Raw genomic sequence first — 26,859 nt, forward strand, 5'->3', positions numbered from 1 at the left:
TGGGTGGAAGTGTCTCTGCTGTGTAGCGGGGGTATGCAAGCCCAAGGATCTGAGGGTGGCTTGGGAATCTTTTAGGCTGTGGAGCCATTTGTCTGTCTTCTCTGAAAACAGAGCCTCACCCTCAAATGAGAGGTTCTGAATTGTTTGTTGGACTTCGTAGGGTAATCCTAAGACTTGCAACCAGGCCCCCCGCTGCATAGCCACCCTTGTTGCCATGACTCTTGTGGCAGTGTCTGCAGTGTCTAAGGCTGCCTGCAGTGAAGCATGGAAGACTAAATTTCCCTTCTTCCACCAAGGCAGTAAACTCTGACTGAGAGTCCGAAGGGACAAGCTCCATGAACTCAGCCATGGAAGCACAGGTATTATAAAAGTGCCTGCTCACAATGGCCTGCTAGTTAACAATACAGAGTTGCAAACCACCAGTACAGTAGATTTTTCTACTCATGAGGTTCAGGCATTTAGCATCCCTATTCTTTGGGGAAGGACCTTGGAAACTTTGTCTCTCCCGCAGGTTAGCCACATCAACGACCAGCAAGTCCAGAGGCGGATGGGAGTAGAGATGCTCAAAGCTTCTGGAAGGGACGAAATACCGGTGCTCATTACGTTTGGCAGTGGGTGGCAGGGATGCTGGCATCTGCCATAGACGTGGTCCACCACCATCTTTATGAGGGGTAATGCTACCTGTGAAAGCCCCAAGGATGCTAGAATATCCACCATGGGATCCGTGTCCTCAACCACTTCCTCAGCCTTGATGCCCAAACCTTGGGCAGCCCTGTGAAACAACTGCTGCAGAACTCTGTTGTCCTCTAATGCAGGAACTCTGGACGTCCCTGCCAATGCTTCGTCCAGTGGCGAAGAGGAGGAAGCGTGTACCAGTGGTGGAAGCTCCCTGCCATCTGCCCTGGACAGGTCACATGACTCCCAGGGCAGCACTGAAGGAAGTGGTGCCAATGTTGGTGCCAGAACCATAGGCGTCGTAGTCAATGTTGGCATCAGTCTCACAGGAGGGAGTTGCATCGGCAAGCTCACAGGTGCCGGGGGGCCATGTGCTGGCATCAGCACCTGGGCTGTAGGTGCCTGCATCAAGGTCGACATCAACAATGGTGCAGGTGTGGGAGATGGATATGTCACCGTCACAAAGGTCAGTTCCAAAGTCGGAGCTGAACACAGTGTCATAGAGGAATGGCGTTGGGACTGTAAGTGCCGGGTGCGTATGCACAGCAGAATGCAGCACAACAGTGGCAGAAGCAACTGAAGACATTGCTGAACGTGGGCCCTGGATTCCTCCCTGGCCCTGGTGATAAGCCCAGGAAGTCCAGAAGGGCCACTGAGGCAGGTTCTGCCACTGCAGAGGTCACTCCTGATGCTCCCTTCCATCTCTGCCCGACCTCACTCTACGGTTTCTGCTCCTACTTGAGCAATAGGAGTCGGACTACGACTCCAAGGTCTCAGACACTGAAGACCGTGGAGGAGCCAATCCTTGGTGCCTCAAATGTCGAGAGCTCAGGGAATGAGAAGGCTCTCTGTCGGAGCATGTAGGTGTCAACGGACAAGGCGAAGGGGAGCACCTTGACATCATAGCAGCTTTCCCTTAGAATTCACTGGAGGACGGAGCTCCGTCAGCGCTGAGGGTACCTCCTTGGCAGGCGAAAAAGGTACCGTCAGGTGGAGGAGATCTCTGGCAGCCTGGTATGCTTCCGGCATGGACGGGAGCTGAAACTGCTCTTTAGGCGCCAGAGATAGAGGTGGGGCCAGAGGTGAAAGTAAGTAGGTACGGGCCGGTATGGAGGACTGGTAAGAAAAGGAGACTGCCTGAGGGAGGGAGAAGCCTGCCCCCTGCATAAGAATAGTTTAAACTCAGCTGTTTCCTGAGCGGTTCAGCCCTCGGGGTTAGGACTGGTTTCTGGCATCCTTGTTAATTTCACTTCCAGTTGCTGTTGCAGGGGTGGTGGGGGAGGGGAGGGTGTGTGTGACCATGGCAGGGGCAGTTCTTTGCTGCCCCTGGGATGAGGGGATCTCCTATACACAAAAAACACAATCAAAATATTGAACCATTTCCAAGTTCAAATCTATCCCATTCCCTCCCCAGCAGAGGAAGGATCATGGTTGTGATGACCAAACTGCTTGCAAATCCTCTTTGAAATGTTACTGAACCGTGCAAGGAACAGCTGAGTTTAAACTGTTCTTACGCAGGAGGCAGGTTTCTCTCTCCCTCAGCCAGTCTCCCTGTTCCCTGCTGCAAGCTAGAGGGAAGGCCCTGCAGCTGCTGCTCAGTGCCAGGCAGGGAAAAAGCATGGAGCCTAGTGTCCACAGCCTAGCTGGAGGAGGAGGGAAGACGCGGAGAAAAATGTGACTGAGTTTTCACTTTTTCAGGCTTATTCCAATAGTAAAGTTTTATTACAGACAGTCCTGGTAGTAGTAATAGTAGCTTTATTTTCTCTATGTCATGCGGTGGGAGGGATCCATGAAGTATGTAGGAGACGCGGGTTGCTTGCAATTGGACCATATGGATAAGAAATGTAAATTACTTTTCACTCCTGCCCAAACCCCAGGGCTCCCAGCCACCTCTGGCTGGTAGCTCCGGGGGTGATTTAAAGGGCCCGGCTCCTAGCTTCAGCTGAATCCCCAAGCCCTTTAAATCCTGATTTAAAGCCCAGGGATTTAAAGGCCCCACCTCTTTTGATAGAGGCCACGCCTCTTCCGGTTGAGGCCCCTTCCCCTCCACAGGACTCTGGAGTACCAGCAAGTCCTTTAAGTTACTTTCACTCCTGGGTGGAGCTGGACTCAACTGCCTCATCTAGACAGGGGTTGACATGGCCCCGGAAGGAGATGCCGAGGAGTGGCCTGCCTAGGGTCACACTTCGAGGCTTAGCCAGGGGAAAACGGTCATCTGGCTTTTTCTTCTTTTGAGTAACTGGCGAGTGGAAGTGGTGCCTACTATCAGTTTGGCCCCGTGAGGAGCCATGTCAGTGCCGAGTGTCCCTGGAGGAGTCCTTCCTCGGCGCTGAAGTCGCCGACGGCGCCAGGGTGCTCCACGTCGAGGACGCTGCTGTAGGGGTCGGATCTCTCGAGCTGGAGTCAGAATAGGGGCACAGGGCTGCCTCTCTGAGAACCACCTTCAGCCGCCGTTCCCATTCTTTAAGTGTTCTCGAGCGGAACTCACGGCAGATCTTGCAACGATCTTTTTGATGGGTCTCCTTCTGGCACCTAAGACACGACGAGTGCGTATCACTCTTAGGCATGCGCTTGGTGCAAACCACGCAGTTCTTAAATCCCAGGGACCATAGCATGCCATGGCGCTGAGGCTGGATTGGGGGGGGGAACACCCCCCCACTCCTATACTAAACTTTAACTGGAGTACTACCAATCATTAACTATATACACAAAATAATGAAGAAACTTGCTGAGCAAGAGCTAAGGGAAGTTCCAGCCACTGGCACTGGTGGTAAGAAGGAACTGTAGAGGTAGTGGGTGGGTCAGCAGGGCTATATATTAGGTGCCATGAGGGCGCAACTCCAGGGGGCGCCCCGGCCAACCCGACGGATGCTGCTAATGGAAAAATCTTCTGGCCATCATGCATGTGCACACACTTGACTGGAATTGACATGAACAAGCTCTTGAAGAAGAACATCCAAGTTCTATCCCTCCTGTCTCTGGGAAGCTCCAAGGGCCATTCCATGCAGCAGAATGGCAAATGCAGTCCTAAGTGGCCAAACCGGGGATTTGTTAAAAGATTCTTGGAGTGGGTTCATTTTTTCTGGGGTCTGTCTATAACTCTTCTACAAGATTTTCCAGAGTTCCTCTTGCCTTTCTTCTCTGTATTTCTCAGTATCCCTCCCAAACACTGGTGACAGAATACTCAGTGCCTGAAACACTATTAATTTCTCAATGCATTTAATCCTTCTACACACAAAGAATTAAGAGAAACCTCCCTGTATCTCCCTTTATGGTGCAATGTAATCTTGGCTTTTGTCCAGCAATATCCCTGGCTTAGCAGAATGCCGTGAGGGACACTATGAGCCATTGCTATAAGGACTCATCCCACAGGGAGCTGGGATGGTACCTCTACATACATGCAGCTCCTTTAAGACCAAGATCAGTGTACAGTGCAGGAAGCAGGAACTAAGATGCAGACCAGAAGCTAATATACATTTTAAAATCACTTACTGTAGCTGAGAATAAAGTGTTGGATTTATGCAGTGGGGAGTCCCTGGCCCCACTTAATATTTATTGTGTATATTCCTACAGAGTCTGTGCACACACTTAGAAACTTCCACTGCACATCTGTGCATCTCTGCATGGGTTTAGGCTCTGAGCCAAAGGCTGGTTTCCTGAATCAATGCAGCTCTCTGATTTTCAGGCACTAGGACCCAGGGGGAGCTTGAATCTAATATGAGTCAGTGCTGCTCTCACCCCTCAGAGCAGTGAATAAGGCTGGAGAAGCAGAGTGTGTGTGAATGGCTCATCTGATTTGGGAAAGTGTCCACAAACTAGGATACTACGGTCTACAGAACAGCTTGGGCATTCCTTAGGATTCCATCTCCCAGTGGTGTTCAGAGTACAGCTCGGAGGTGAGTGACAACACTCTGATCAAAGGGCTTTCACAAAGCAATCACAATGGTTGTTGTAGAAGTTTGGGATTTTTATATTTAGCAAATATGGTTTTGGTATACTCTGATCCTTATCCTCCTGGATGGGGCAGTCCAGATGTGTTTGAAAGATGGATTATACTGGCTGTGACTAGAAAGTAACATTTATGCAAAAAGGCTGATATTTTTTCCCATATTTTGGTTGGTGTATTGAGACTTAAAATGTACCTAATATGAGTTGGACATCATCCTTATCTGGAAGGCTTCAATAAGTGTTTGTGACTAAGTTAAAAACCTGTGACATCCTTGCAGAGCAGCCCAGTCTTAGACAAATACAAGGATTCTCTCTCATCTGTTTCCACCTAGGTAAATCAGACTAATTTAATGTTCACAGATACCTCTAAGAAATCACCATTACCCTGCTAGTTTCAGGGAATTAGGCTCATTTAACTTTCAACACATTTTTCCTAAAACAATCCTACCTTAGTTCAGAAAATGTTCATTATCAGAACTGAATTATGGTGTGAAACTGAGCAGAATTGATTCAAGGCTATCAGACATTGGCAGAAGCAGCAGTTCACCAGAGATATAAATTCTCTAAGTTCACATGGAAAAGCTTACAAACTCTTTGTTGTCTGCTTGCTGTGATAGGATGAAACTGTTTATTGATTTGTATTTGGTGATAAAGCTGTTTTATATAGAAGAGACACTAATCAGGGAGACAGAGTTGGGGACCCCAGTCAGGAAAAGGTAAAGAGAATTGGGGAGCTCAGAACAAAATGTACCTTGATAAAGTTTGTGCGCACTTTAGGGGTTTCTTCCTTCTCTTTAAATTCTTATTATATGCTCCAGAACTTTTAGGGAAAAAATTAGTAAGCTTGCTTGTCAGGCTGGTTTTTCCAAGTTGCCACAACTTGGAAGTTGCTCTGTAACTGTTAGGAAAATAATTCATGGGTGTTTTCATGCCTTGAAGCGTAGCGCAGTAAAGCCTCTTGGGTACTTTTTGATACATGCTAAAACAAAATGCATGAGTTCTCCTCTGCACCCCAAGACAGTCATCTGAGGGTCCTGCCTAAGTGCACATTGGTTACAGTTCTGAGTTGCTGCATACATTACAGAAAGAAGTTCCTTTAAAACAACAACTCTGTTAACTGCTATGTCATGTGTGTCAAACTCACAAGCCTGCTGTGGTGTTAGTACTTTCTCAAGAGGACTGCAACAATGGGATCAATGGCCAAATTAAACAGACTGTCCAAATGAGTAAGAGAAGCAGGATTTGGCCCTCAAATGCTTGAGTCATTATATAATAAATCTCAGCAGGATCTGGAGAGATCATACAGCAAGAAAGTAACTTTTCAGTTGAGTATATGCAAAGTAGTAGGAGTTATTCAACAACTTGAGAAATGCAGACAACTCACCCTAAAGGGATCTATCTATTTCACAATGTAATCGCAGAGGAAGTAGTGATGACTATATTGCTCATTTACTTTCTCTGCTTGTTAGCTACGCAACCTTAATTTCTTCACTCAAAATTTAAGAATTCCTCTTCTCAGCTGTGTTCTTGGGCTTTCAGTTAAGAGTTACACAAAGCACAACGGCTTATTCCGTCACATGTATTAAATAAAAATAGTTGGAACCCTAATTCATCACAATCATTACCCACTTGCTTTAAAATGTGCATCAAAATTTGTGTTTAGAAAAACTGAACATGTTTTTGGAGGTCAGTGTTATGCTAACTGCCCTTCCTGTAAGTAGCGAATAGAAGAGGTATGGCTGGGGCACATGTAGGGACTGAAGCTGTGCAAAGTGGAGGCTGCAGCAGAGTATTAATAAGTAGATTAGATTGCAAAAGCTCATATATGACTCCACTTGCTTTGGTCATGTATATGATGCTCCCTTTTACTCTTAATTTGAGTTTAAGAAATAAAAATTTTTTAAAAATATTTGAAAATCCTAATACATTTTAATCAACATTTCTTGCATTCTGACCACCTCTTCTAGTTTAAATTATAAAGGCTATTCTTACATGTATTGGGGAATTATATACTTGTAGTTTTAAGGCAGTAATACAGTTTTGTAGTTATTTTAGGACCAACTCTTCCTACTACAATACTTACACCTGAAATACAGTCTGTAGTAGAAGATTGAAATTAAATCTCACCACCAATAAAATCAGTCCAATATTGGTGGAAATAGAGATTTGAGTGTCATTAAAATCTCTGCCCTACAAAAGCAAATGAAGCCTGGATCTTTCAAACCATCTAAAGCAATGGTGACCTCTGCTGGCAGTTGCCATCTCATCACCATGAGTGTAATGGCTTTATTTGATAAAATGTAGAAATTGCTCTAGATTTCATTAATGAACAGCTTTAATGATGTTTGCACATCTATGTGCGTGTATACATCTGTGATGAACAATAGAGCCCATTATACACATCCACTTCTAAAAACCAGGGACAGAGATGTTTCTCTAAGTTTCCTCCAGCAAGTCTTGCAATACTGTGTTCAGTCCGTTGTTGAGGAGTAATTTTAGCCCTAACACTTTCGGGGGAAAATCTGCTGCTGGAATGGTCATCATTTGAGATGGAAATAGTTGATTTTACTATAGGCTAAATATTAAAAGATGCAATGGTCTAGAATTAATTCCCCAAATGGAAGCGGAGTAAAAGCTCTGGCTTAGTGTCCTGTTGGATTTTCTGCTTATAATGAGATTGAAGGCACTGGGAACTGATACCAGCCTGACCCACATGCAGATAGTAGACCAAATTCTCAGCTAGATTGAATGAGTGACTTTAGTGTAAATACACCAATTTATGCCAGCTGAAAATCTGGCCTCTTGAAGGAACAGGAACTCGTATAGGCAATGTAGACCATCCATAAGAATGGAAACATTCATCCACTAGCAAGAAGTAACTAAGGCAATGAACCAGAGAATACTGGAGAAACTTGTGAAGTAGATGGGATCTACCTACTGAAGCGTTTTCTACATGGAAGACAGTTCATCCATTAGAAACATAAGATTTGAACTCCATAAGGATCCCCGGCAAGAATTGCAACTTGTGGAACAGAAAAGAGCCAAATCATGCTATGAAAAATATTTTCCCAAGTTAAGTGCCCTAAAAATTCATAGGTTTTAACTCTACCTTTTAAATTAACTCCTCCCCAAGTTCCTGTAAAAATAAAGCTCAGTAAAATCTACTTTTGGAACCTCAATCAATGGGAGTTAGGTGCCTAAGTACCTTTAAAAAAAATCAAGCCTCAGTGCAGGACTCAATGTAGTCAAACACTACAGAACCATTTCTGCTCTAGATATGACTTCATAAACCCCATTAGCATGATTTGTGTACACACATTGAGAGCACATGGGCCTTATTCTCATTTGTAGAAAGGCTTGTTTACACCATACTGGCAGCAAAGAGAGGCTATAAAATGGGTGGAAATTACATTAAGGTCCTTTCACACTGCCAAAGTGCTGCAAAGAGGCCATAGGGTCTGAGTCTCATTTACACTAATTATTTTAACATGTAAAATACTGTGTGGTCTTGCAGAACACAAAGCTCACTTTAAAAAAAAAATCTTTAATACAGGCTGTTAATTCATTGATGGTAAAATTATACCAACTGTATTTGGTTTGTTTAAAGCAGTGGTTCTCAAATTGGGGGGGTCAGTACCCATCAGGGGGTCACAAGGTTATTACATGGGGGCTTATGAGCCATCAGCCTCCAACCCAAACCCTGCTTTGCATCCAGCATTTATAAAGGTATCAAATATAAATTAAAAACACTTTTTAATATGGGAGGGAGTCGCACTCAGAGGCTTGCTATATGAAAGGGGTCACCAGTACAAAAGTTTGAGAACTACTGGCTTAAAGACTAATGGCAAAGAAAAATGAATGATATAGGCAATATGCATTCATTTATTCACTGTAAAAAGAGGTTCATACCAGGGTACAAAAAATATTTATTCAAGAGCAGGGAGGATTATGACTAAAGAATTGCAGAAAACTACTAACAAAACTATATAATAGGTCAATTTGAGGGCAGCTGTAATTCAGGAGAGTCATGCAATGTTCTGCATGCTGGAAAAAAAAGGTCATCTGTATATAGTGATGAATTTTGTAAGTAAAGTCAAAGGAAGATTTTCATTGTCAGCATGGGATGCTCAAGACAGACATCTGCCAAATGCACAACAAAAATGAGATAAATAATAGCAAGGAAATATTATAGAAAAGTTAATACAACCCTGCCGTGAATACTGCATCACAGCTGGAATACATGCAGCTGAAATAAAGGTCCAAAGAAAGGCAATGAAAATAATGGGGCTCTGGGTACAAGGGGATCTTCAGCATTAGGAAAAGAATATTCGAGGTGGTATGAGAGGCATGAAATGCTGAACAGACAAGGGTAAGTGGGCACTGTAATTAACTCTTTCCTTAAATACCAGAGCAAGAGAGCACTTGAAGTTCATAGATTCTAACGCCAGAAGGGACCACTGTGATCATCTAGTCCGGGGTCAGCAACCTTTCAGAAATGCTGTGCGGAGTCTTCATTTTGTCACTCTAATTTAAGGTTTCGCGTGCCAGTAATACATTTTAATGTTTTTAGAAGACCTCTTTCTATGTCTATAATATATAACTAAACTATTGTTGTATGTAAAGTAAATAAGGTTTTTAAATGTTTAAGAAGCTTCATTTAAAATTAAATTAAAATGCAGAGCCCCCCAACTGGTGGCCAGGACCCGGGCAGTGTGAGTACCACTGAAAATCAGCTCGCGTGCCACCTTCAGCATGCGTGCCATAGGTTGCTTACCCCTGATCTAATCTGACCTCCTGTATAACAGAGGCCACACAACTTACCCAAAATAATTCTTTCTGAACTACAGCATCTCTTTAAAAAAAACAACAAAAAAACAAAAAACAAAAAAACTAATCTTGATTTAAATAGAGAGGTGAGAGGCGGAAGCGGAGTCGACAGGGGATAGAGTATCCACCAAGACCCTTGGTAAATTGTGATAAAGAATCCACCAAGACCCTTGGTAAATTGTTCCAATGGTTAATTATTCTCCCCGTTAACAATTTACATCTTATTTCCAGTCTGAATTTGTCTAGCTTAAACTTTCAGCCATTGGATCTTTTTATACCTTTGTCTGTTAGACTGAAGACCCCTCTTATTAAATATTTGTTCCCCATGAAGGTGCTTATAGATTGTGATCTAGATGCCCCTTAATGGTCTCTTTATTAAACTGATTGGGATCCTTGAGTGTAACTATAAGGCACGTTTTCTATTCCTTGAATCATTCTCATGGCTTTTCTCTTAACCTTGTCAAATGTATTAACATCCTTCTTGAACTGTACACACGAGAATGGACAGTGTATTCCAGCAGTAGTTGCATCAGTGCCAAATACAGAAGTAAAATAACCTCTCTATGCCTACTTAAGAGTTCTGTTTTTACATCTGTAGCAGAGCCAGGTAGCCTTGTGCTCAGTGCACTTGGTTTCCAGTCTCTCTCCTCCGAGCAGGAAGGGCCTTCAGTGGCTTATCCTCATTTCAGAGTTTTCAACATTCTTACTCTCTTCTTACTAGAGCAGGAGGTGGGGGGAAATGAGGTTACACCCTCACAACAAGGGCAGTTGGCAGGGGAGCGTCACATGGTGCTCTACTCACCACTGAAGCTGCCTTCTAGCCATGGCTGGCGATTAGCTCGGACAGTCTTGCACCCCTTCTGGTGGGTGCTCACTCCATCTCTCTCTCCACCCCCCTCAACTGCTCCCTTGGCCCTCCCACCTGGTCACTGTACTTTTCCCCTTCCAGGTGGGGGATGCGGTTGTGTACCAAAGTTTCTCTGTATCAGCTGTCCCAGGCAGTCTTCCAATTCACTGATTCTCAGTGGTGCCACTTCCCCGGTGGCTGATAGGGGAACCCAGGCCCACGCTTTTCTCTGGGTTCCAGCCCAGGGACCCTACAACCAGCAGCTAAGGTTTGCCTCACGCTTCATTGCTGTTTCCCTGAACTGCTTCCTACATTACCTCTATCAGCCTCCTTCTCCACTCACCTCCAGGTACACTGTTCCCTGCATGCCAAACTCCCTTTTCTTACTCACCTCAGAGAGACTCCAGGCCACCACCCTGTCTGCCCTCAGCTACCCAGCTTTATACCAGTCTTGCCTGTTCCTGTCCAGGTGAGCTTCCTCCTTTAATTAGTCCTCATTGCTCCCTGGGTCCTCCTCCAGGTGCAGCCTAGGCACTTAAATGGCCCACCTTGCCACCTTAACCTCTTCAAGGCAGATGTGGGGTGAACACCCCATCACAGGGGGCCAGGGCCCTCCCACACCACTGACCTCTGAGCTAGAGCCCTTTGAGAGGCAGCTGTGCTGGGCAACTCTGGTGTGCCCACATGCTACCACTTGTCTCCCCGACCAAAACAAGCAAGTCCAATATAGCAAAAAAGAAGACACCTAAACCTTTAATCTCAGCTGGGCTCATCTTCCTCACAGCGAGGCTTGTTCAGGAGACCTCACCATAAGTCTATCTTCCTCCCCTGTCTTTTCCTTTTTAAGGTTTCTCTCGAGGTGGAGCATGCTCTGCAGGCCTGGTGAGGTGGGGCAGAGCTACCTGGATCCAGTATTGTCCTTTGACCCCTTTGGGCCCAGAGGGAGGTTCGTACACCCCATCACAGCACCCAAGCATTAGCTCTTTTGGCCATAGTGTCACACTGCAAGTTCATATTAAAAAGCAAATATTTCGTCCATTTTAAATTAATACTCCCCCCCACATATAGAGGCAAGTAGCTCAGGAATGTTCCAGAAAGGACTAAAGATTTATGTGAATACAAATAGCATCTCAGTTACTCTAGCTCAGATAAAAGTACAATTAAAATCTGGAAATACCAATGTTATGTTTCCTACAGGAAGCATAATGTAGCCACTTTCTATGTGAGTAGCATCTTATATTGCTATTACGATCCATGTTTTATACTATATGGTATGTGCAAGGGCTTGGTCTACACTAGGGGGGAATCGATCTAAGATACGTCAACTTCAGCTACGCTATTCTCGTAGCTGAAGTTGACGTATCTTAGATCAACTTACCTCCCATCCTCATGGCGCAGGATCGACAGCCGCAGCTCCCCCGTCGACTCTGCTTCCGCCTCTCACCCTGGTGGAATTCCAGAGTCGACGGCAGAGCATTCGAGGATCGATTTATCGTGTCTAGATGAGACACAATAAATTGATCCCTGATAGTTAAATCACTACCCGCCGATCTGGTGGGTAGTATGGACATACCCCCAAGTTACAACTGCAAGTTATGATGCGTTGTGCATAAAGTGACATTATTGCAATGTCTGGTGGCTCCAGCTGTGTACTCATTGATGTGTGCCTGTAGCTGAAGTGCTCTGCCTCTGAATTTCCCTAAAGACAAGCGAAGCAACACGTGTGTGGTATACGTAACTTTGACTCTTAAACATCAATTGGGAATTATTAATTCCTCTTACACTTGTTTAAATCAGTAATAACTAATGAAGTAAAAATGTGAGAAGGAGCAGATTCTAAATGGTAGATCTTTAATAAAGTCCTCAGTAAACACAACTGTATTTGAAGTGGTTAACAGAGTTCAAAAGTGTCTGAATTATTTTAATATGTGAACTTTTTTCATACTTTGAGAATGCATAAAAGGTCACAGAATTATAATGAGCTCTCAAGGCACACACGAAAACCTCCTTTATTCTAAGATCAAGCTTGAGACTTTTGAACCCAAAGGCTATGTTTTTCTGAGAGTTATAAGCACCTGAAGACAGGGGCTTATAATGAACGTGCCTACTCAGCCATGCACAAGAATCAATACACAGAATGTTATACTGTATAGGAAGCCATATACGAAGTCACTGCTGGGCATTAGATAAGGGTCAAATTTAGTGGAGAAACAAGATGTGAGGTCATACTTTTTACTGGACCAACTTCTGTTGGTGAAGACAAGCTTTTGAGCTTACACAGAGCTCTTCTTCAGGTCCTATAAAGCTATTCGTGGTGAAAATTAAAGCTACCATATTGAGAACAGGGCCTTTTGTATTTCCAAATCTGGATGACATTTTGGTGGAGCAGAGTCCGAGATCAAAACTTTTGTACCAGATTGTTTGAAAAGCCTAAATGAGCATATCAGACTTCAGCAATATCACTTTAAATCCCCTGCTTCAGTGTACAAGAAACCTTTTGGACTCCATCTCAAACACTGAGGAGAGAAATATTTACCTCCTAGCAAAGATCCTTTCTTCTTTTTCCAAGGATCCTGCATTTGCCATAAAGCCTCAAAGAGTTACTGTAAAGTGGTTCCCATTGGCAGAAGGCCATATCAACCCCTATCAAAGTCACATTCTCCATTACTGGGAACAGTTGTATTGCATGATTACGCTTTCCAGATTTCTCAGTGGAATCCTCTAAAAAAAATTGTGTTATGGTTACAGTCTCCAATAAAAATCCAATGAAGTTGTATGATACAGGCTCTGCAGCTTGTCAAACCTAAGGCATTTTCCTTGGATTGGCAACCCCCAACATTATTTTCCTGGTGATATTCAGATGTTCCTGATCTAGAACCCACTGATTGTAAAGTGGTACCTGCAACTTCTGATTCAGTTGATACTGTTATAGCTTTGCTCAGGAAGCTTCTAAAATTGAAAACTGAATGTATTCTAAAAGAACTCTTCCAAAAGATCAGTCTTTAAACATATAATCCTGTCTCCAAAATCTCATGTCCCTTGCTGTGGTATATCATAACAATGTGCCAGTAAAAGAGCAGATCCTGCTCCCACTGATTAAGTAGCAAAACTCCCACTGATTTCAGTGGAAACTGTTTCAAGCATAAAGAGAAAAAATTGCCCACTCACACAGGAGGTGATTTCTTTGGCTTTATTTATTTATTTATTTATTTATTGACGACTTGCCAACCCTCATCAAAACTATGACAATCAGATATGATTCAAACATCAAATCCTTTCCAGAAATAATGTGGTCAGGATTCTCACTCTGGTGGCTGGTCATTTATTTTTAATTGCTACATTTGTAAGAGTTGCTACAGTGTTGAAGTTGCTGGGATAAGCTTATTTAGAGATTCCTCCTATGTAGTGGCTGCTTGGAAAACTAAGATTAAACTGTTTGACAGTCTTTAGTCACACAGAGGAAGTTAGATTACAGTGTCAACGGGATGGGGATTATTTCTTTGATGATTTCCTATTACTCTGAGTATTTTTCTGGCTGTCAACTAGTGTGGTTTTGCTAGTCTAAACATTATTTTTTATGATGTTTTACAACTCATTAATTTCACAGTTTTTTTCTAAGTGATCACGTGTGTAATTGTGCCTCAGAACTCTTCCTGATTTTAACAGAGTTGTGTCTCATTCACCCATTTTCTTTATTTTCAGTAGAGCCATATGAAATCTAAATAAAAAACGGAAAGTGTATTGAGTTCATCAGAAATCTTCCACATGTGGACTTGCCAACTATCCCATGTTACATGTTATCTTTGTTTCCTGGTTAAACAGCTTTGGCTCAGAAGTGAGCACTTTTTTCTGTTTTCAAATTGATCCTTTATTATGAGAAGTGGCTATGTGCGGGATAGTTCACTGAAATATGAAAAAGCATGTCCACACTTAGGTGCCAATTAGTTTCAAAGAGAGTTCTAGTAACTTCAAAGACAACTCAAACTGTGCATAATGCATCTTCATCTGGTCATCACTTCTGAAGAGGGTTGCTCCTGCCAGGTGCTGAGCACTTTGGCCCCAAAGCACCACAGCACATGCTTAACTTTAAACATAGGAGGAGTCCCATTTACTCCAATACTGAGCACCTTCCAGAATCAAATCCATAACTATGAAACAATGTAGCCATCAGTGATTAAACACTTTTCAATTCAGCCCTGATATAAGCAATGCAACTCTGATGGCTTTAGTGGAGGGATGAATTCTGCCCTTCAACTTTTTACAGAAGCAAAAAGGACTAAGTTTCTATCATGCACATGTCTGAAAGTGGATACTGAGGGTATGTCTACACTTACCAGATCGACACTGCAGTGATCGATGCACTGGGGGTCAATTCAGCGGGTCTAGTGAAGTCCCGCTAAATCAACTGCAGATCACTCTCCCATTGACTCTGGTACTCCACCTGAATGAGAAGCATAAGGTATGTCGACAGGAGAGTTTCTCCCATCAACTCAGTGCGGTGTGGACACTACAGTAAGTCGACTTAAGCTACATCGACTCCAGCTATGGTATTCACATAGCTGGAGCTGCATAACTTAAGTCAACTTAACCCTGTAGTGTAGACCTGCCCTGAGATAGCTACATATCAAGGCTTAAAAAAAATCCACCCATCAGTGGGCAGTTTTCCCAGGTAAACAGTATGGAAGCAGGCTGGCCATACATTTATGGATATTAAACTTATTTCTAGTTATTTTGGATGTGAAGAAAATCTTCTAAATGCAACTGATGCAGTGTAATATTTCTGAGTTTGCAGGCAGACTGCTCCAGTGCCTCTGCTGCTGCTCAGAGCTTTCCAAATTCACTGTATCACCGTGTCATATCTGCATCAACTAGGAGAATAAAGACCAATTTTTCAAAAGTAGTCCAAGTTTAGATGCTTCCATTTTTAAATGTCCAATTTTATATACTTGGGACCTGACTTCTAGAGGTGTTGCGCACCAAAAATTCCCATGGACTCCATTTGGAGTTTTAGGCACTCAGCACCTCTGAAAATCAGGTTCTAGATATGTAAAATTAGGCATTTAAAAATCAAGGCACCCAAAAGTAAAGGCCACTTTTGAAAATACTAGTTTGCACAGTAATGAGGCAGTGAGTTTGGTCACATTCTATTGCCTGAGCAGTCCCCAGGACTGGGCCTATAATGATTTACATAAATATTTCTGAAAGACCAGAGGACAGCTGTTTGTAATGAATCCCTGATTTCTGCTTAGTGTTCCTATTTATTACTGTGTGTCCATATATAATTTTGTATGTCTCACAATAACTAGAACATTTAAAAAGTCTCAGTTCCAGCAAAACAACCAACTTTTATTTTTGATCTTTTTGTTATTTATCCCAATTATACCAGATCAGTGCTCTTTTCATGTTATTTTATTAGTAGTTTAATTTTAAATGCCCACCAAAATCTTAAAGACTCTGTGTACCCTTTAAATGTGAAAGATTCACTGTCTGAAAAGAAAACATTTATGTTACTCCTGGGGGATTCTGTACCACTGCGCATGTGCAGAATTTATGTCCCCTCCAGATTTCTTCATTTCCCCACCAGAAAAATTACTTTCTGATGGGGAAGCAAAGGGAAGCCAAAAGAGCGGTCATGTGACCCTCACGAGCAGTATGTTTTGGGTGCCCAGAGTAGCCGGCAGAGGTAAATCACTGTGGGGCAGGACTGGGGAAGACCCAGCTTTGTGGCTTCTACCCTTGGCTCAGCTGCTAGTCACAACTGGGCTGGGGAGGACAGGACTTCTTCCCCTGCACAGCATCCAGGGCCAGGTCAGACCCAATCCCAGATTATTCCCCTGGCTGCAAGATGTTCTGCATACTCCCCCTCCCCACCACTTCCTGCAACCATCACTCCTCAGCTGCAGGGGAAGAGATCCTTTTGCAGGGAGCTGCTCCCTTATCCACCCAATGTCCATGCATCCAGACCACCTCATACCCAGACCCTCCCATCGAGCCTCACCCCCTCACTCTCAGAACCCTCTGTGATGAGCCCCACTTCCTCTGCACCTGGACCACCCTGACAAGCCACCTGCACCTAGATCCCCATTCCACCAAGTCCCAACCAGTTGTACCTGGATCCCCACCCCGAGCCCCACTCCTCAGCATCTGGACCCCCCACTGAGTCCCACACACCCAGACCCCCCTGCTGAGCTCCATCCCCCCACAGCCAGACCCACACACACACTGAGCCCCAACCACCTTCACATTGACCACCCTGCAGAGTCACATTACTGTTGCATCCAGCACCCCCAGCAAGCTCCTGTGCATCCAGATCCCCACACACACTGATACCCCACTGAGCTGCCTGCATCCAGATTGCCCCACACAGAATCCTCTCAACCCATACCTGGATCCCCCCCCCACATTAAGCCTTTCCACACTTGGATCCTGCCTTGCTGAGCCTGCCTGCCCACAGTGGGGCAGGGCCCTGGGGTGTTTCTGGCGCAGGGTGGGTCCTTGTGCTGTGTGCGGGTTGGGTGCAGCCTCACTGCTGAGTCGGTGCCTGGGGTGGGGGGTGGATCTGCACAGTTATCTCCCACCTTTGTGCAGCCAGTGGCCTGTGCTCCCCAATGCCATGCTGGAGCCTCCACACTTATTTGACAAATAAAATTTGCAGAATTTTAAAATATTGTGCAAAGAATTTTAATTTTTTTCATGCAGAATGCCCTCAGGAATATTATGTACAATGACTAGGCAGGGAAGAAAATTGGAGATTTAAGTACTGTGCATATTAAAAAATAATTCATTTGAACTAAATGTGACTTTGTAAATGGTGTCTGATTGTTGCCCGTGCTGCATACAATTGACTTTCCATGTATAGTGAATTTTGGATCCAACTGAACAGCAATAGGGTTCCCAGGTAACCACAATATATTTTCTGTCCTGTGCCAATGTGCTGAGCTTCCTTAATTATTTCTGTCAGTGGTAACTTTAATAACCCAAATACATGATACATTCTCTCATTTTGAACAGAAACCTCTCTAGGGCCCAGCTCTCAGATAATTATGTTGCACATACCATCCTTTCTTACCTAGGAGGGAAGGCCCTATTTTAAATCAAGTTATTTACCCTTCTACCACTCTGGCCATCTGTAAAGCTAGTATTTTGTGTTGAAAAGGTCACAGCATTCTGGCTGAGATTACAGGGTCTCTTATTTGCATTAATTGCAATCATTGGGTAAATGGCCTTGGATATTGAGAAGAAGAAACTGCTAAGATAGCAAATACTCATTACATTATTAATTTTTTATATTGCATCTTAAAAAGAAAAGCATAGTCACAGGGAGCGTGTCTACATATCAGACATTTGCTGTCTTTGCAATATTCTCTTTCCCGTGGATAGGATCAACACCTCAAGTATTTGAGAGAACATGGCTGGTTTTAGTTCACAGTTCTAAGATGCAAACATTTTTTGTCCTTTGTCCCTTACAAGGCCAAATTTCTGTATTCCTTTCAATATCTGATTCTTTGGACATTCCTCACTATTAGGGAATAGGAGTTTATCTGAAATTTCTGTATTTGGATTCATATCTGGTCTTCACTCTTACAGAAGAGGACTGGAGTTACGGTTTACGGAGCCAGTATCTGTTTGAGGTTTGATCCCTATAAGGATATAATCGTAGGAATGGAGGGAGATTGTGATCCCATCCGCAAGTCTCTTCTGAGAAGGAGAGTTTTATGGTTAAGATACAGATTAGGACTCAGATCTGGATTCAGTTCCTGTCTCTGCTACAAACTTACTCTGTGAACGTGGGCAAGTCGCTTAATTTCTCTGGGACTCAGTTCCCCTACTATAAAATGGGTATAAACTATAGTTTCCTGTCTCCTGTTCTGTCTTATCTATTTAGACTGGAAATTCTTTGGGGCAGGGTCTGCCCTTTGGTGCATGTTTGTACAATGTCTAGCAAGAAGAGGCCTGTAAATGATATCATTATGCAAATATTAATCTAATTCTTAATTTTTATATACAGCAACTCATCGTGGTAAATCATTCTTAAATATTATTAATCCATCAGCAAGGTCATTGGTACATTGTGATGCAGCTGGAAATGCTGGCATCAAAAGAGATAATCCAAGTGCCCCTCTGGATGCAAACACATAATATACAGGGAATTTAAAAAGGAACATGGAGAACTACTTTGCCAAATCTTGAAGACTATAACGGATACTTTTGGAATCATAATCCCAAAACACAGTCCAATCAACCATATCTGAGGTTGCTTCATTTTGCTTCATCTTGGCTCCCATTTGTTTCTGATTTAAATTGCCACCATACTTGGCAATCTCAGAGGACAAGAACTGAATGCCTAGAGAGACTTGGCATCCCTCTTCCCTAACGATCTCTTTTTTTCGGACACTGATGACCCCCATTGATTGGGTGGTATTATTTACATTACAGTAGCACCTAGAGGCCCAAATGGGATCAGGGACCCATTATACTAGGTGCTACAGTTAGAGATGGTCCCTGCCCTGAAGAGTTTATATTCTACACAGAAAAGACAAAACAAGATGAGAAAAAAGTATTCTTCTATTTTACAGCATATAGTACTTGTCACCCTTGGAAGTAACTTAACTTTTCTGTGCCTCAAGGTATGGAACACTGCAGCTGGGAGCACACTTCCCACTTCGGGTATACAGAGTTGTGCTCCTGGGGCTTAGGATACACTAATAGCAGTGTGGATGTTATGGCTTGTTCACCCCAGCCCATCTGATTCTCTAGGCTTGACAGTCCAAGCTGCAACATCCCCACTGCTATTGTTAGTGGGCTAGCTCAGGCTCTGCTTGTGCGAGTGTCTACCAGAGCTGGGAGGCTGTCTCCTGGCTGCAATGCAGACAGACCCTCACTTTCCCCAATATATCGCATGAGGATAAGATGATTTACCTATTTCATATGCACGTTATGAGTATTTAATGTTATCAAGGTGCTTGGACATCCTCGCAAGAGAAGTAAAAGAGCAGGGCATGGAGTATCATCATAATCATTTTATGTCTGCGCTTAAGTTGTGGTGCATTAGCATAGGAATGGAAAATGACCAATTTATCACAGCTTTGTGGTAGTAATGATCTTCAATTGATGTAGAAAAATAGCATCATCACTGTCATTTTGCCACAGTAAGGATGATTTCCCCATAGCTATTACACAATTCAGGACTACTGCTGTGACAAGTTAGAAAACAGCATTTCAAGAAAGGCAGAGTCCTGTATACTCAACAGGAACTTTGTGGTATGTGCAGGTAATTCAGACAAAAGCCAGTTTCCACAGCATGTTGAGTTGAGCCACAGAGCATCATTTTTTCAGGGACTATTGGATGCCGTATTCCTCTCCTTTGTGAAAATAAGTATTGTTTTGAATGTTCAGCAGATACAATGTATCAGATAAAAGTTAATGTGGTGAGGGGAAGGGGTGCGGTGCAGAAGGGTAAATACAAATTAAGCAAATCAGCACCTTAAAGGATTGGGAGGGGAAAAATGGCCTCCTTGTAACAAGCAGGAACATGGAACATTGGACAAAAAGGTTAGCACTGGGTATTAGATAAGGTGGGCCAAGCTTTGTGCAATTTTATTTTCTTGGAATCTTTTCATCAGCTAGTCCACAGTGATGTCATTTGTTTTCTAACCTATTTGTGACATTTCATGTAGCAGTAAGGTCAGTGCAGAGAGAGGAGTACTGTTACTATAGATCAATACAGGACATGCTGGGTGCGCCAAATAAGTCCTGACAGCTTGATCCTCAATAGACTTATAAAGAGGAACCACCACTGTGGGCCAGAGCCTGACCATCTCTCAGTTACCTCAGGCAAAACTCCAGTTGATTCCACTGGCTTCTCCTGATTCCTTACTCAATCAGTAGATGGCTGCATAATAATATTGGCACCCATAAAGTAACAGCTCCCATTTATTCCCTATCCAACTGGCTTTCCATGCCCAGGGCCTCCTTTCTGTTCAATTTGACTGCTGTTCACCATAAGCAACTATTAATGAGTTATATTTGCTCCATATATCTTTTCAGTTTGTCTTTGACTAGGAGCCCAAGCAGAGTGACTCTACCAAATATGGAGACTTATCCATGCAAAGGGCCAAGTTCTTCCCTCAGTTGTTTGTTCCTATGGTATAAACCAAGCCAGTGTATATGACTTGAAGTCAATGGGAGTGGTGCACTTGTAACAACGGACAGAAATTATGCCCAAGTCTTCAGCACTCTACACTACTATGGATATGTATTTAAGTCCTATAGGAGCAAGATACCATTAAAAGGGTATTTTAAAATGATTCTCTTTAATTGGGAACACACTTGAGTCTTCCCCCCGCCCCCAAGCAGCCCATTCAATTTTGTCATCAAAAGAGCAGCTCAGATATCCAGCCCCTTACCTGGGGAAGAAAGGGACAAGCCTGTGCATTGTATCAAAAGAAGAAAAGGAGGAGACTATGCAGGATAGTACAGACAAATTCAGAAGAAACTTTATTAACCTGTGACCAATAATTTTTCCCACAGGGCAGAATCAGAATGTTTCACTTGGAAAACCCCTTCTCTTGTCTGTCTGTCACCTCCACTTCTGGCAGTCTCCAGCTCAGTTCCTTCCTCTCGAGATTTGTCATCTAAGCTAAGCACAATATAGGGATAAACCTCTGTCCCACTAGCGTTGTCACCCTCCAGGATTATCCTGGAGTCTCCAGGAATTAAAGATGAATCTTTAAAGCTTATGTCATGGAATGACACCTCCAGGAATACAACCAACCCTAATTGGCAACCTATATCCCACCCAGACAGGACAAGTTCCTGATAATGCTCTCTCTGCAACTTGCATGCCCTGGAACATCCCAATCCACTAACAGACCATTAGAGGAGATGCATGTTGCTTTCCTATGCTAGCCTAACCATAGCCATCATGAGTGATATGAGGATTGGGCCCTCTAGGCAGCATCCCACATTGTGGTCACTGCAGAGCCCAATCCCTTCCAGAGTTGTTGGGTGACAGGGAAGCCCCCCCACAGCTACATCCTTGTGCTCCCCTCTGCAGCCAGGCAGCTCCAGGGGCTGATGAAGACTGGGCAAAGGGCCATGACTCCACAGTCAGATTTTAAGGCCAGAAAGGACCATTGTGATCGAATTGGACATTCATAACAGGCCAGAGGACCCCTCTAAATTAGTTATTGCTTCAAGGCCAGTAGCTGTGGTTGAACTAGAGTACATCTTTTAGGAAAACATACAGTCTTTATTTTGAAGTTTCCAATTAATCCACTACAACCCTTGGCAAATTGCTTCCATGATTAATTATCCTGTTTAAAATGTGTAGCTTGTTTTGAGCCTGAATTTCTCTAGCTTCAACTGCTAGACATTGGATTTTTTAATACCTTTGTCTGCTAGAGTGAACACCTCTCTATTGTCAAATTTCTGTTTGTGAGAAAGGGTCGGTTTTGACAAATGTTTTGTTTCACTTTTTAAATGAAAAGTTGTGGTTTTTCAATTTGAAACAATTTTGGTTAGAAATTTTATTTAATTTATACTAAAAACATTGCATTTTTAAAAGTCAAAATTGAAAACAAAACATTTTAGTTGACCCAATCTGATTTTTTTTTCAGTTTGTGAAAATTTTGAAGATTGACCTTTTTGTCCCATTTTGAGATGGGAAAAGTTTCAAAATCTCAAAAAAAACAAAACTCTTGTGGGATGAGAAAGTTATTTCTTACCCCGCATAGTGGCTTAAGCTTTACTTATAGAAAGTACAGGCGAGAGACAATAGACAGCCTTTTAATTTCCCATGTCAGGATTCCGTCCAGGCCCCATTTCTATCCCTATTATTAATGCATCTTATCCACATTATAAATACTCAAAGACGTTTCAGCTCTTCCCAGATGCAAATCTGTCCTGCCCCAGTAGTTCTTGCCAACTCTTCTCTCTCATCTTCTCAGGCATATGCTGTAAATAGGAGAGTGCACAAGGTTCAGTGCTGAGCTGCACATTCCAGAGCCTCTTCTCTGCCAGAATTGTGCATTCCCAGCTTTGCCAAAGCACGTGAAACCACTCACATGAGGGAGAAGAAATCAGGCTACAAACTATGTTCTTATCTAGACACCCATCACTGTACTATCTGTGTGCCTCCCAAAAAAAGGACTAAGGCAACATGGGGTCCAACAAATGAACTATATTTCTCCCTCCTCCCTCTCCCACTTTTGTGTCTGACTCAGAGAGGGGGAGAGAAAGAATGAATGTGCTTCTCCACCTTTCTCCCTTTTTTTAGTTGTTGCAAGAATACTAAAGAAATTATGGCTCCTGATAAGGAACATTTTTCTCCATGTCACATACAACAATTTAACAAACTGCAGAATTTCCTCCTGCTTTGATCTGAATTTTAAGTGTTTTGTGCTTTAACAAGATAGCTTTTTTAAGAGAGTTCATAATCAATTTCAATTTGGCCTGCAGCTTTATGGTCTGTTGACAACTCGACATGTTTTGGAAGTGAAAGGAAATAATTTGCCAGGAGGCAGATACATTTTTCATGCTGGAAAATGGCTGATTTTATGTTCTCTGTTAAGATTTTGAAGTTAATTGCTTTATATTCCTAATAAGATCTTAGTAACCTAATCAAATAAAGTAATCAAAATTACTTTTCGATAGCACTTTGAAACTCTGGTATCCTGGGCATAGGAAGTATGTTCTCTGAAGCATTTTTATTTTTAACTCTTTAGATTTGACTTTACAATAGGCAGAAAGTGACCTGCATAAATTAAGACTTTTGCTTAACACAATGATTTGATTATCCTTTTCAAACTCTAGAGTTCATCCAGAAGAAAACAGGCAAAAGCAGAAATAGTGTTTCCAGATAGAACATAAGGCCTTTTTACAGTTTGGGGGAAGATTTTCAAAGAACAAGCTTGCATTTATGTCTTTCACAGATTCATAGATTCTAGGACTGGAAGGGAGCTCGAGAGCTCATTGAGTCCAGTCCCCTGCCCTCATGGCAGGACCAAATACTGTCTAGACCAGGGGTCGGCAACCTTTTGGAAGTGCTATGCCGAATCTTCATTTATTCACTCTAATTTAAGGTTTTGCATGCCAGTAATACATTTTAACATTTTTAGAAGGTCTCTTTCTATAAGTCTATAATATATAACTAAACTATTGTTGTATGTAAAGTAAATGAGGTTTTTAAAATGTTGAAGACGCTTCATTTAAAACTAAATTAAAATGCAGAGCCCCCTGGACTGGTGGCCAGGACCTGGGCAGCGTGAGTGCCACTGAAAATCAACTTGTGTGCTGCCTTCGGCACACGTGCCATAGGTTGCCTACCCCTGGTCTAGACCATCCCTGATAGACATTTATCTAACCTACTCAAATATCTCCAGAGATGGAGATTCCACAACCTCCCTAGGCAATTTATTCCAGTGTTTAACCACCAGACAGTTAGGAACTTTTTCCTAATGTCCAGCCTAAACCTCCCTTGCTGCAGTTTAAGCCCATTGCTTCTTGTTCTATCCTTAGAGGCTAAGGTGAATAAGTTTTCTCCCTCCTCCTTAAGACACCCTTTTAGATACCTGAGACTTTGAAAGTCTCCTCCATAGTTTATTTCTCCTGTTATGCTGATTATTCTACAATTCTGGAGGTCTGATTGCTCTGGTGAAAAATTGTAATAAAAATAGGAAATGGCCAAAGAGTCCATTCCTGTGGCATTGATTGTGAGTACAGCCTAGGCCCTGGCTATTCAACCCCCCATAGGTTTCTAGAACCAGTTCCCATGGCAGGTGTTCTGAAACATTTTTGTACTGTAGACCACAATTTAACACAGAGATTATCTTGTACATCTTTCCCTTCACACTTGTGTGACCTACGTCCCAACCCATTCACAATAGAATGTCATTACAACAACTGACTATTGAGGACTTTTGGTTAATGCCTTAATTTCTTGATCCAATAACAATGTATTAAAGTAAAACTCCTTGAATGTATATAATATACCCAGATAGACCCCTTCTTCCCCCCCTCAAATTATAAACTTTTTACAGTGAATAATGAATGATATAATGATGGCAAACTTCAAATGTGACTGGTTATTTTACTGTCTAATACTTACTCACAGTAGATTGAACTATGGATTTTCCATCAGACTTTCCCTAATTGCTACTGTGGAGCTATAAAATGTGCACGGCCTCGACATTTGGGTTTGGGCACATCTCTATAATGCAGCTGCGGCTCATCCTGAGCATCATCCCAGTTGATGCTCTTTATTTAAAAAGATCCCAGAGAACTTTGTGAACTCATTTAAATGATATGTATTGGAATCACTTCATTCAACACTGAAAAGAAGAGTTTCACCCACCAGATGGCCACAACTTTATATCCTTAAAAATTGTGAATCCTCTTAATCTTTGTTAGAGGATAAATCAGATTCAGTGTGTCACATACATTTAGAACAGTCTGGTTTACTAATATGTTCACTGTGCAGTATTTTTGCTGCCTGATCATTCCTATGTGCACCCATGCTTAGCCTCAGTGACCTGCAGAGAAGGTGTTTGTGGACAGCTAATTGAAAAACAAACAACTGGAATTGCTTACATGGAAAAGTATTTGATGCATTTTTAGATGCTTCTACTATGAAGTATCACATAGTAACAGGAAGAGAAACATCGGTCTGTTACTAGCCAGCTATCTGTACACCATCATGAAGTGCCCCACAGATCAGTGTCCAAGGTAACATTGAACTCTGAAGTAAGTCTGCTTAAATGTAAATGCCGTGTTTGGCAGAGTCCAGCACCAGGCTAGATAATATAAATACAAAACCGAAATCATTTATCTAAAAAAATGTAATAGAGCTATACATTCTAGCAACAGTGCTGCTTGCGCATTCAATTACTCCTGTCCCAAGGCTCCACAGTGCTAAATAGCTAAGACTTAAAACAGTGTCAGTAAGATCTGATAGAATTTTGCATCAAGCCCACACTCAGATTGGGCAGGCTCCTGTAATAATGCACCACAGATTTGTGCTGGGAATCAGAGTGTAGGGCAGTGGTCCCCAACGTGGTGCCTGCAGGGGCATTTATGTGTGCCCAGCAGGGGAGAGAAGCTGCAGCCCCGCACCTGGCGGGGACCGAGAACTCAGACTGCGGGCACGGTGTTTGTCGGCAATACAAGACTTGCAGTTATCAGACACAGTTATGAGGAGGATACATGCAATTTCAAGCAACATGCAAACTCAGCTAAAGGATGATTTGGAAATATGTGACTGGTTTTCGCTGCAATTTGATGAGTCGACAGATATATCAGATACAGAGTAGTTGGCAGTTATGGTGAGGATGGTATTTAGTGACTTCACCGTAAAGGAAAAGTTACTAAAAGTATTGCCTATGAAAGGGCGAACAAGGGGTGAGGACATCTATAGTTTATTCAAATCATACGCAACATCAATTAGCATGCCACTACACAAGCTGTCTGCAATCACCACTAATGGGGCACCAGCAATGATGGGCAGCGTCAATGGATTCATTGCACTCTGTAAGAAAAATGAATCCTTTCTGAACTTTATGTCTTATCATTGCATTATCCACCAAGAAGCTTTATGCGTCTATGTTCTTTCTTTTCAACACATCATGAATGTCGTTATTAAAATAACTCATTCGAGCAAAACCTTTGCAACACCAACTTTTTAAGGCCCTGTTGGAAGATGTTGATGATATACAATCTGATCTTATCTTACACACAGAAGTACGAGAGCTGAGCAAAGGTAAAGTTCTTGCATGTTTTTTAAGCCTAATTGAAGGGATCAAAGAGTTTCTGAAGTCCACAAATCAGAACTTGGAGCAATTAGAAGATTCCAGTTGGTTAATGGACTTGGCTTTTCTTGCCGACATCACTGACAAATTGAACATTTTAAATCTTGAGCTTTAGGGAAAAGACAAACGTGTGGCTCAGATGATAGGTTCTGTAAAATCATTCAAAGCAAAACTGATCTTGTGGATGTCATATAAGACGACAAAGTCTCTCGTACATTTCCCCAAGTATGAAGAAAATGGTAAGTGACAGTGATTTTAACCCATCACCATTTGTTATCCACATTCAAACACTTCTGGAATAATTTGAAAAAAGAGATTTCAACAGTTCACCATCATCGAGCCTCTAGTTGCCTTTCTTGTGAATCCTTTTACTTGCCAAATAGAAGTAACAGAAACGTGAGTCTCATTCAAGAAAGAACAGAAGACGTGGAACTGGAGATTTTGGACTTTCAGAATGATATTGTTCTAAAATCCTGCGCAACAAATGAAAACTTTTGGAATCTGGTTGACTGAAAAAAGTTTCCTGCCTTAAAAAAATGTAGCATACAAAATAAAAATCTTATTTCAGTTCCACTTATCTATGCAGAGTTCTGTTTTCAACAATGAACATCGTAAAATCAAAATACAGGTCTCGGCTTACAGATGCCCATCTTGACAATTTCTTATGAACGGGAATATCATCCTACTCCAACTATGAAAAATTGGCTGAAGAAATGCACTGCCAAAAATCAAACTGACTTCATTAGAGAAAACGTGAAT

General features: G+C 42.5%; 1 protein-coding gene across 4 annotated transcripts in view; it reads left to right on the forward strand.

Annotated features, from left to right (window-relative positions):
* Nucleotides 1–4,442: 4,442 nt before the first annotated feature.
* Nucleotides 4,443–26,859, forward strand: part of NGF (nerve growth factor) — a 49,984-nt gene continuing 27,567 nt past the window's right edge. For all 4 annotated transcript variants that reach the window (XM_050954392.1, XM_050954393.1, XM_050954391.1 and 1 more), the window contains exon 1: nt 4,443–4,571. The gene's annotated coding sequence lies outside the window, so the exon portion shown is untranslated. The remainder of the gene's footprint in view (nt 4,572–26,859) is intronic.

The sequence above is a fragment of the Gopherus flavomarginatus genome, chromosome 5, assembly GCF_025201925.1.
Source record: "Gopherus flavomarginatus isolate rGopFla2 chromosome 5, rGopFla2.mat.asm, whole genome shotgun sequence".
NCBI lineage: Eukaryota > Metazoa > Chordata > Testudines > Testudinidae > Gopherus > Gopherus flavomarginatus.